We start from the raw sequence: 12,373 nt of genomic DNA on the forward strand, positions 1-12,373 counted from the left end.
CTTCCTACAGTGGGAGCTCCACTCAGCTGACCAGTGGGCACTAGATACTTGGCTCATGGCTAGCAAGCACAGCCTCTTTCGCCTCCAAGGCTGTCCTACTGAGCAGCTGCAGCAGGCACAGTGGGGTTGGGATGAGTGAGAGCTGCATGGTGCCTGGCTTGGGCTCGGACTCCTCCCTGGCCACCTGCTGCTTTGTGCACTATTACATCTTTTGAGAGGGCACAGGCCAGGCTTAAGTACCCCACCAGTGCATGAATCCATGCACTGGGCCTCTAGTTTATATATAGAAAAGTAGGTATTGAAAAGTATTAAATCACTTTTTCCAATGGTGTGTGCCTTTGTGTAGATATTTCTCCCACTCCTACTTCTTGCTTCCAATGTACATGTTTTAATTGTTATTCCATCACCTTTCATTCCATCTCTCTGGATAATATGCAGAAATCAATAATACAAAGTACTAATTAATGAAAATATAAGCATTTGTATTGTCTGAACTTCATTAACAAGACAGACATTTTTAGAGTATCCTTGTCACTGAACTAGACAATCCATATTAAAGGGTTAAATAAAACAATATTTAACCCTTTTTAGGTCCATATTACATAGTCAGTTTTCAATTGACCTTTTCAAACAGCACATAATGATAAAAAAAAAAAAAGTGCATTCCTTTTTGCAGATGAACCGCTCATAACCAGTAACTTGGCGGATCATTTCGTTGTTGAATGAAAATGTTACTGGACAGCTCCTCAGAAGAAGCCTTAAAAATGTGTATCTCACTTAGGTCCCTGAATACCCAAAGCCTAGAAGGTTCCTGCTCCATGACTAAGTTATTCAGTGACCAAATGTGCCCTGGATAAAAATATTTATTTTAACTAGAAAAACTGTTTGAATGAGTCTGTGTTAATCTTTACAGAATCTTTACAGAGTAAACACTAAGGACTTTCCAATAGCCTACAAGGCTCTGCATAATATGGCCCCTGGCTCTCTCCTTGACCTCATCTCCGCACCCATCTCCCTTACTTCTCTCTGTGTCAGCACTAGGTCCCTTTTCTTATTCTTCAAACATGCAAAGCAAATCTGCCTGGAATGCTTTTTACCCAGGTAGCTTCAAACTTCTTCATTTCTTTCAGGATTTCTGTTCAAATGTCATCTTCTCAGTAGACCTTTTTGGGGTATAAAATGTCAACTGAGTCTATCTGTGCTACCCATTTATTAAAGTATCAAACTATGTCTGCTAATTATATAAACTTTGCACCCGTTAAGTAGTTCATGTGGACGATAAAGATAGGTTCACTCTGATCCAGGCCCTATAGATCTACCAAGAGTGATGCCAGCATTCAGGGCTTGCTGGGCATAATGCATCATTAGCTATCTAATGAGCCCTGAAGACTCAAGGGTGCTCAAACCCAGGGTGCTCATGATTACTGTGTGCAGTGTGGCTGGTGGCTCCGGTCTAGGCAGGTAATTGGAAATACCTGGGCATGCGCTCAGCACTCCCCCGAAACTCAGGCTTGAGTGCTGGGCACTGGCACTAGCTCCATACTTTCTAAAATTGAGGTCTACGCTTCAAAACAATAGGGTTGAGAGATAAATATTCTAATGATTTTACAGTTGCAATTTTGATAATTCCAGGTTGTACCCCCAGCATACTTCAAAGTTATTTGTGAGAATCTTAAGCTCCTAAAATTCAATGACTCAGTAACATGCAATTCTGAAACATGTTTTTGTATTTTTAACTTCTCTGTTTTTCAATTTAGAATTTTTTTCCTGCTTTTAAGGTCCACTGATTTTAACTTCAATTCATAATTATTTTTGCACATTTTGGTGATAATAGAAAACATGGCCCTGTAAGTTAAAATAAGTGTTTATTTTATGTATCCTCTTCAAAATATCACACTTGTACATTACACCACTTTTTAGAAGTTATATCTATTTATTTAAAACTATGTTTGCACAGTTCATTAATATTTTAATGCCCAAATTATTTTTAAGTTTATTAAATTTATTATTGGGGTGATATTAGTTAATAAAATTATATAGGTTTGAGGTATACAATTCTACAATACATCATCTATATATTGTATTGTGTGTTTACCACCCAAAGTCAAGATTTATTCTTTATTAATTATCCTGTTATTGTCTAAAATGCAATAAAATATCAAGGCTTTCTTAATTTGTTCCCAGCAGCAGAAGTCATACTGATAATTAAAAGCAAGGCTTCTTTTTGAGTCTTATTTTTTCACACAGGTGAGGATTGGATGTGCTAACATATGGGAAGCATGTAGAAGGCAGTGCTTGTCATAAAATAAGAGTACAACACATTTTTTAAAAAACCAAACAAATAAGTTTATTTTTATATTGAAAAAAATTATGCTAAATGATCAAACTGATTCATGGTATATGTTCATGTGGGCATATATATGTATGTACGCATGCATTCATTTATTGATTGATTGGTTTTGTTACATCCTTCCTTGCATGGTATAAAGGAAGGGGCACTAAGTGAGTAATCAGAAGACCTTTGTTTGGACTCAGTTGCCTTACTCCCTGAGGTGCACGACCTTGAATGAGTTACCTAACTGACTCAAAGAATTTATTATGTATAAATAAAAAATCTGTGGCTATAATGGGGGCTGCCAACAATGGAATCCTGTGGCTCTGGGCTAATTGAGGGTAGGTTACCCAAGCACTTATACCTCCTGAGCATTATTTTAATTAGATGAGACTAAAAGAAGAGAGGTCACTGAGATTTGAGTCTAGGAGCCACTAGCAACCATAACACCTGCTTTCTAGATAGTCAAGGGTAGCTTTTTATTTGTTACACTCTGAATCAATCAAGTTTGGTATGAAATTCTGTCACATCTTAATTTGAATTTCAATGATACTTTATTTTTAAAAGATAATATAAATTGTTGTATTTTGATCATTCTGGCTATTGATCTTCTTGATCTGGGTTACTTAGTAGGACATTGGAAAGACTAGTAAAATTAAGAGTTTGTCATTCTAAGAGAATTTCAACAAAAATATTTGTGATTATAGTATGTTACTTTGGACTTAAATAGGTTGCAAAGATATTTCGTTTTTTTGTTACTTTGTTTGTTTGGTTTGGTTTGTTTTTTTGTTTATTTTTTTACTTTGTATTTAATTTTGTTAGTTAAAAGGAAATATCTTATTCTATGTTATTTCTCAGAGCCTATTGGTGAGCTGCTGCAAGGGAAACCAGACATACCAATAAATGTTTTCTATCTGGATAACAATTTTTAATATGCACTATATGCAGTTTGTTATTTCTAACGTTATGAAATATTGTATTGACTATAGTCCAGTTTTTCAGTGTTGCATGTTCTGAAGAATATAATTTAAATATCGCTCTTGGTTTTCTTTTTACTAATCATAATGCCAAAAATTTAGTGGGCCAGTGGTTTGTCATGCCATGTACACTTAAACAGATTTGTATTAAAAGACTCAATAATACTTCTTTATTACAGAGACATTTCATGCTTTGGGTGGCAGGTGAATTTTTATATAATAAATTTAGGGAGAAAAGGAAAGTTACTGTTTTTTTAATAAAATATGCCTTCCCTCTCATAACTAGTTTTGTCATACCTGCCAAGAGCTATTTTTGAATTTGTTACATATTTCAGGACCTCCAACAGATTATGCTGCCAATATTCATAAGGTACTACAAAGACTGTCGACCTTCAGTATGCTGCCTTCCTCAGACAGTTACACAGAGTTTAGATCACCATTATTATAACTCTTACAGGAACGCATGCAACTAAGGCCATTATAAGGGAAAGTGTACAGGAGAGAGAAAGAAAAAGAAACATAATAAAATTTAATTAGGGCATTCTTAAAACAACAACACCCTATTCATCTTTATTTAACTGGAGTTTTCAGATTCTCCTGACTTTTATCCAAAACTTGCCCCAACTCTTCAAAGTTATATAGTTTATCAAAATGACATCATAGAGTTTGGACTAGTTGAATTTTTAAATTCAATTCATTTGGTTCATTCTTTGAAGTAGAACTATTCAAAAACATCATTTTAAAAAGTGAGAGTAAGGAACATAATTGAATCAAAACAAAGTATTAGTCTGCTCTGGGGATCATTTCATACTGTTATTTTCTATTATATTTTCAAATTAGCTAATTCAGACATACTTCCACCCTCCATAAACATGTGGCCCAAACAGAGCTCCAGAAGTCAACGAATCACACTAAAACTGGATTTGATTAAGTGGGTTTTTGTGGTTCTTTATGTGGCTTTATATTTTATTGCATTTTAATAAAAACCTGTTGTTAGATTATACAGTCAAATAGTGAAGTACTTAAATAGCCATTCAAATACTTAACTTCTAAGGCTCTTAAAACTAAAAGCATAAACAAATTAAAATAATTTTGTGATTAAATAAGTACATCTTACAATAAATAAGTAATAACATTAGTCTATTTAAATTACTACTATGAGGAACAAATACTTAAAAGCAGATGTATTCAACAATGGGTGTAAGGCTGGGATAGAATAGTTTGAAAATGGAATAATTTTAGAGATACTTTTTGTTAAATTTGTAGAAAACTGAAGGATAAATGCTTAAATTTTAAATAATTAACTGATTTCTAATTTTAATAGTGTTATACTGGTTATATGTAGAAAATATATAAAATAAGTTTTAGAAGAATTTCCAGGAAAAGTCTTTTTCTCTTGATATATTTTAACTTTAATATAGTATATTCTACTTGGTTTTATAAATATACCTTTGTTTTATTAAAATTAATTTTGTGTTTTTAGCACAATATTTATAAGCTTTGTTTCTAATGTCATTAAACAGTTACTAGTAAATACTTCTAAACATTTTTTTAATGATCCTAGTATTTTCATAAACTCACTGCATAGAAGTGTTAACACTAATTTTAAAAGCATGTGGGTCCTTTCCTTAGTGTGTTTTTCTTTATAATTTCTTAACCATCTTTATGGGCTATTGATAAAAAATAGTGTTCACACACACAAAAAAATGAAAGAAATTTACTTAGACTCTCAGGAGTTAAAATTTTGTCTGATAATGGTAAAAGAAAAGTAAATGTTTTATAAACTTAATCTACAAATTCAGTATTTTTACTGTTCTCTTAATTGTAACATCTCTCCGTTTGTAAACCCATGCTCTTTACATTGCTTACTTTTTTATTTATTTCTAGCTGTTTGACAGCCTAAAATATACATAGAACTTCGAGGTCTATATGGAATTTAAACAACTATAAATAGAAACATTTTAAAGCATAATATATTTTATCACAACTTAGAAAATAAATCATTTATAACAAGTAATCTACTACCAAATATTTCATATTCAACTAAATGTTCAAGCCCTTGTAGATACTCATTTTATTCTGTTTTCTTATGCTCTTTAAAAACTCTTTTATTACAAAAAGCACAGTATTTTGAAATAAATAAAAAAGAAAATGTCTAGAATAGATGTATAAGTATAAAAAGTTAAATATTTTAAAATATTTGTATTGATTTTAGAGAAGAAGAAAGAGGCAGATAAAGATAGAAGCATCAATGATGAGAGAGAATCATTGATCATCTGCCCCTTGCACAGGCCCCTCACTGAGGATCCAGCCCACAACCTGGGCATATGGGAACCAAACTGTAACCTCATGGTTTATAGGTCAAGGCTCAGCCACTGAGCCATGCCAACCAGGTGAAAACAATTTTTTAAAAATAATTTTTCTTAGACTTTAGCCTCCTGTATATTTTCAACATTTATAAATAAATGTAGATATAGATATAAAAGAAATCTAGTTCAACTATGTTGTTGACAAGTCTTTTTTTTTATTTTTTATTTTCTTTGAACAATACATTTCAGAGAATTTCCACAGCCTATTATTCTGCTGATTTCAATACTACATTGACAACAGATTACTGACATTAACTGACTAGCTAGGGATCTAGCTAAAAGTGGATCTGAGCATCCAGGGAGCCATGATTTATTCTTTTTTTAAAAACATTCCATTCTCAAAGTAATCATTGTACTTGAAGCAAAGGGATTTTGATCATGCATTTCTGATTGAGCATCCAAGTAGTTTTGGACTTTCTATTTATGTTTACATATCTCCAATATTTGATTTTTTTAAAAAAGTATAAGCCATGAGATGTAAAAAGGGGTTTACTGGTTCATTATGAGAAAATCAGAAGTGAGTTAAAATTCTAAAAAGGAATATATTAACATTCTGGAGCCTATCCATGGTTATCAGGAAACAGCTGGTGCCCTTTCACCATGGCTTCAAGCGAAGGCCTTGGTTTTATGCCGCTGCCAGAAATAACATCAGTCCAGAAGCCCTGGGTCCCAGCACAGGACCGCCAGAGCTACAACCCTAGCACTCAAGTGGCTTCCTCAGCCTCACCAAGCTGTGCTGCTCTGCCCATAGGTTAACCCTTAAGTTCCTCCAGTGATGCATACCTTTAAGCCACTACAGTTTTAAATATTATAAATACTTCTCATCTCATCTGTTAGCTTCAAGTGGTATCAGTATATTACTCTGCCAAAAATGCTGGAATAGCCAAGCAATGATAACAATTTGAAAGAAAAGTGAAAATCAAGGAGAATGGCTATTATGATATGAAAGGGAGCAAACATTTATAAAAGCAATCAAATATTCATATATTCAGAATATAAAATAGCATTATAATTCATTTCTAAGAATTAAAATGAAAATTTAAATTTGTGTCTCCATTTACAACTCATTTTTAAGTTCTTAAATATTAAAATTCACTGGCTTATTGGTAAACCTTTTCAAATCCTATTTTGACAATTTCTATGCTAAGTGACTTAGAGGGTATGTTTAAACATAGAAAATTGATTTAAGGATTTCAAGCTTATAAAGTAAACACAGATAAGATATCTTAGAATAGAAAAAAGAGCAGTTAGAGATGTACAGGCATTTTCCTTGACAAGGGAAGAAATTGTAACTCTAAATTAATGAGAGCCTGTAGCCTAGGTCTCTTAAGTTCCTTTTTTCTTATCTTTCATTAACAATCAAATTATGAAAAGTTCACTTAAAATTCTATGAATGATATGTGTGTGTTTTTTTTTAATGCTTCATTAATTAGAAGTTATAAACAGTATTTTACAGTGGATATTATTTAAAGCCTCAAACGTTTCCTTCTTTGTCCAGGAGTGGTCTCGCACTTTACAGATGTAGGGAATGGATCCCCATCCCAAACAAATCTCAAGGCATAATCAATGTTTCTCAGAAGAGCCATTAAAATTTAAATGAGGCGTTTCTTCCCCATCAAGTACAGATACTGGATAGCAAAGAATCTCAAGTGAATGAAAAGATTTATACCATAACAAGAAGATTGCTTCTAGAGATGATAATAATATACTCTCCTTTTATTTTAACATTATGTCTTGTTGTTAAGTGCTTTTCGCTGACAGATTGAAAACAATGATTTTTAATCAGTTTTTCATATATAACTTTTAATGAGTCCATCGCAGCAACCCATTGCGATTAAATGGAGATAAAGACTGTTGTTCTCTTGTAATTGATAGAAATAAAGTACAGCATCATCCTAGTCTCAAAACAAATGCAAAAGTGTAGCTATCTGTTATCAGCAAATTCTCATTTGTCTTTTGAGAGGAGTTCTTATCACCACCTGAGTCTGATAGAATCAATATTGCCAAGGAAGCAGAGAACAAAAGGGATCAAAAAGGCAGGGGACAAAAAGAAACAAGACCCCAAAACTGTTTATAACAAAACAGGATTTTTTTTTTTAACCTCGGTTTATATATATTTAAAATCCTTTTTCTTAAGGCTTCCCAGTGCTATCATGATTGTAAGCATGAGGGAAAACAATGGAGGATTTTTAAAAAATCTAAAAAAATCACAGGCTCTTTTTAACATCAAGCATCTTGGATGGCCTGAGGAAAAATAAGAAAATAGTGGTAGAAGTCAGTGAGTTTCACATAAAGGTATGCAAACACTTCAAAAGAGAAAGAGAATAGTGAAGTATTTCAGGAGACAGAGTTCTCCCCAGAGTAAGTCTTCAGAATGATAATGCTATGAACACCAGCAAAGGATTTAGTTGTGCCATTTAACTGGGTAAGATATCTTATCTCCCCAACCATCAACTTATTTGCTAGTGCAAGACAAGGTAAATGTCTGTTGGTGGTCTTAACTTGATTTTTATGTTTTTGTTAGAAAACAGACACATGGAAAAAAGCATTACTCATGCACACTATGTTAATGATTGACCTAATTTCTAAACAGCATTTACTTACTATACACTCTGTTCCTAGATTGATAAAGGAGACTTTTTAATTTTTCTTATAAATGTCATAGTTCACATTATTAAAAAAATGCCACAAGACACTTAAAAGTTGGCATGGAGATGAGACTCTCCCAAATAAAGATATGGCTGTGTAAATAAGTTACTTCAATTACTAGGTACCTAATACTCAAAGCACTGTAGTGAGAGAGAAGTAAAATGCTACTAAGTTAGCATCATTACATTTTTATCTCACTTGAGATGATTTCAGGAGATAAGCCACCCACTGTCTAAAAATAATGAAGTCTGAAGGGTTGGCCACTGGGAATCCTTGCACAAACACATATCCTATTAGGTTCTGACAGTATTAATATTTTCTTTCCATAGACAAAAGACCTTCAAAGCCCTAGACCGTCTTATGAGAAAGTAGGAGAGGCTTGAAACTAAATTAAAATTAAAACCTGCACTTACATTTAAAATGGTAAGCAGAAAGTTATTGTTATTAAACACCACTAATAGTGATTAACAATATAAAATATCAGCATAACTCAACTACATATTCTGGGAGATATGTGTGTGCCTGTGTATGTGCTCATTATGAATTGTATGAGTGTATTATGCTAAGAGTTATGATTGTTAGTCATCATATCATAAAGTTTGTGAATCATTAAGTTCCTGTAAAAGGAGATATTTTTTCCCTGAAACAAGTACAGCTCCTTCCCCCGCCCCCCCACTATGGTGATATAATTTCTTCCTGGTATGCAAAACTATCTTGTGTTTATGTGTATTGATCTATATGAGGAGCTTTATATATTTTGCTCTGTAACTGTAGGATATATCATATTTTTATGTCACAGATATATGTGAGCTACCTTATAAAAGAGATATAAGATGAAATAAAACAGATCAGATTGATCTATCAGATACTTTTGCAAACAGAAAAAAAATACTTTAAAGCAGACTTTTTTGTAATAAAAAGAGATTGCATAATATTCAGTTCCAATATGGTTTTATTCAATATTCCAGAGACAATCAGATTTCATTACATCTCAACAAACTGTAGTTATTAGTTTTTTGGAACAAATATGACTTTACTGATGTGCAAACAAAAAGAAAAAGAGGTACAAGCCTTTTTGTTGCTCAACATTTTTTGTACAAATAGTAATAAGAAAACAGTTTTTTCTCCCCAAATGCTTCATTTTAGTACAATAGGTTCTATTTTCTCAGATGTTTGTACTATTATTGGCATAAAGACAGGGTTTATGGCTAGAATTTTCCAATTCCCTTAAGTGGAGAATCAGGTTGTGTCTGAAGAAATGGTGCATTTCAAATCCTTTTTATCCTGTCAGTATATGAGAGTTTTTAACTTCAACATCTTTTCTGTTTTTTGAAATCTGACACTGATTTGTCCTATATTTCCCAGAAGCCTCTATGTGTAATTAGCCATTGGATTTACTCAGTAATTACTTCATTTTTTTCATGTAAAACGCACTTGATTTATTATATATGAGGGAAGCAATGCAGTTATAGGTCAACAGCAGTTAGAGAAGATTAAAGGAAATATTCTATTAAACCATGGATGCAATCAATCCCTGTAAGACTGCTAGGGAGAGTAAGAAAGGTGCCACTCAATGTTTAACCGTGGTTTTCTCGATGAATTTGCCACCGCCTTGACAATTAAGTGAATAATGGAAGGTCAAATTTAAAATCCAACCTTACAAGTGTATTCAAGTGAGCAGTGGAATGACACATCAGTCAGGACAAAGTCAAGAAAAAAAAGTTTTAATTCTTAGTAAGAGTTTTCACAAGTCTTATAATAAACTGTAAATCAGTTTAGTTTTTTCTGTTTAAAAGGAAAAAGGAGAACATTGCCATACTTCTTCTGCCCATCCTGTTAGAAGAACTTTGCTAGCAATGGCTGAGATAATGTAGTCTTTTTCTAAATGGATTTCCCCTGCCTATGGCTAGCTTACTCTGGCTTAAATAAATGATGCTTTGTAGTGGAACACACAAGGTAGGAATGGTGTAGAATGAAGTAAGGTTGTTTCCTTGGACTAGGTATTCACACTTTATGTGCAGTTGAGTAGTTGATGCTGTACAGCTGACAATTACACTTCAGTTGCTTGCTAAAACACATTTAGATTCCAGTATTTATTTCTGTTTGTACAATTGCACTGTCCCTGGGATCTTCCTCGGTAGAGGAGTTTCCTTCCATGGGGCTGGCATCTACAGAGAGGATAATTGAGTGACCTTGTATCGCTGAGGAGGAATGCCGAGTCAGAAATGGAAGACTCCCCTGTGAAGGAGACTGCTGAGAGTTTTTATTGCCCAAGATAACAAAGCAGGGATAGATTTTTCAGAAATTATAAAGCTAGCTCCAAAGGGACCAGACTTTCTCTTCCTCTGCCATTTCTGTTTTTATATTTCTAATTCTAGACATCAGAGAAGATGGTGAAATTGCAGGAGGAAAGCAAAAGTTACCCTTTCAGAGTCATCTCTGTTTGCTTTAACAGCATTTTATTTATTTATTTGTATAATTTAGGCTTTTTTCTGGAATAACATCTTTACCCCTTTTTCTTTGTCTTTTTTAAAAAGTATATTTTTATTGATTTCAGAAAGGAAGAGAAAGGGAGAGATAGGAGCATCAATGATAAGAGAGAATCATTGATCGGCTGCCTCCTGCAGGCCCCTTACTGAGAATCAAGCCCACAGCCCAGGAATGTGCCCCAACCTGGAACGGAGCCATGACCTCCTGGTTCATATATAGACGTTGAGCCATGCCAGCTGGGCACCCCCTTTGCTTTAGAAATGATGTCATGGTAACTCACTACTGTAGTTTAATTCCTTTCAGTGTTTACTTAAGGACACATACATTTGGTACATTTGATTAACATATGCATACTTAGTGTCTTTGACAGTTAATCTCTAATAAATGATTAATTATTTTATTTTTTATTTTTTATTTAACTTCCTTACACATTCTGGACCATTATGTCAAGGGACATTTAACAATGTGAAAAGGTGAGCGGTTTTCCTCATGTAGTTTACACCGTAAGGAACTTCATCAGCACAGAGCATATGATCCAGTCCATGAAATCCAAAGTCTGCAGATGGAGCTTCCCAGCTGTCTCCACACAGCACCTGAATATTATCACCTGTGTGATATAAATTAAAAGAGAGAGGCAGAGATGAATACAGAAAAACAGAAACCAATCATCTGTAGACCAGAGTAGCAGAAAAGATTTATATCTACAATACTAGTAAAAAGTGATGAATTCAAAGAGAGTACTTTATCTCTTAATTTTAAAAAATGACATGATGATATTGCTGGTCTGGAATTATTTTTCTATCAGCTTGAATAAAACGAGGTGGCCAGCTATATTTCACCCTGACACTCACAATATTTGAAAGTGATTAAAAGGTAGAAAATGAACAAAGGTAAAAAATATAAGTTTTACATAATCAGATATTTCCATCAACGAGTGTCCTAAGACTGACAATGTGTTTTGAAAAGCTTTTGTGGAGGATCAGTATTGGTTAGTTTTAGTGGCCTCCAAACAAAGCTGGCTTAGGACTGAGGAAACCTAATAACATTCATATTCCAATCTCATAGCCACTGCCTGGCTTACCTGCTCATATAATATTTAACTCAACCAACCATGCAATAGTTTTCTCTACCACTTCCGCAGTTGTGTGATTCCAATAACATGTTTATGGTACTTATATGCAATTTTGCCTTGCGCCAAAGATAATCATGTAGATTTATCATTTGTAAGTAATCCAAAAGACAGATTCTCTTTTTAAATATTTATTTGTAATTAGAGTTGAGATACAACATTACATTATTTTCAGGTGTACAACATAGTGATTAGACATTTCTATGATTAAGAAGTGGTCACTTGCTGAAACCGATTTGGCTCAGTGGATAGAGCATCCATCTGTGGACTGAAAGGACCTAGGTTCGATTCTGGTCAAGGGCATGTAGCTTGGTTGCGGGCACATTCCCAGTGCTGGGTATGCAGTAGGCAACTGATCGATGTTTCTAACTCTCTATCCCTCTCCCTCTCTGTAAAAAAATCAATAAAATATATTAAGGAAAAAAAA

At 33.6% G+C, this 12,373-nt stretch overlaps 1 protein-coding gene across 10 annotated transcripts in view; it reads left to right on the forward strand.

Annotated features, from left to right (window-relative positions):
- The window catches only part of PCDH9 (protocadherin 9), an 897,448-nt gene that overhangs the window by 675,105 nt on the left and 209,970 nt on the right, over positions 1 to 12,373 (forward strand). The gene's annotated exons all lie outside the window — the stretch shown is intronic.

The sequence above is a fragment of the Pipistrellus hanaki genome (genome assembly GCF_964339955.1).
Source record: "Pipistrellus hanaki genome assembly, chromosome: 3".
Taxonomy (NCBI): domain Eukaryota; kingdom Metazoa; phylum Chordata; class Mammalia; order Chiroptera; family Vespertilionidae; genus Pipistrellus; species Pipistrellus hanaki.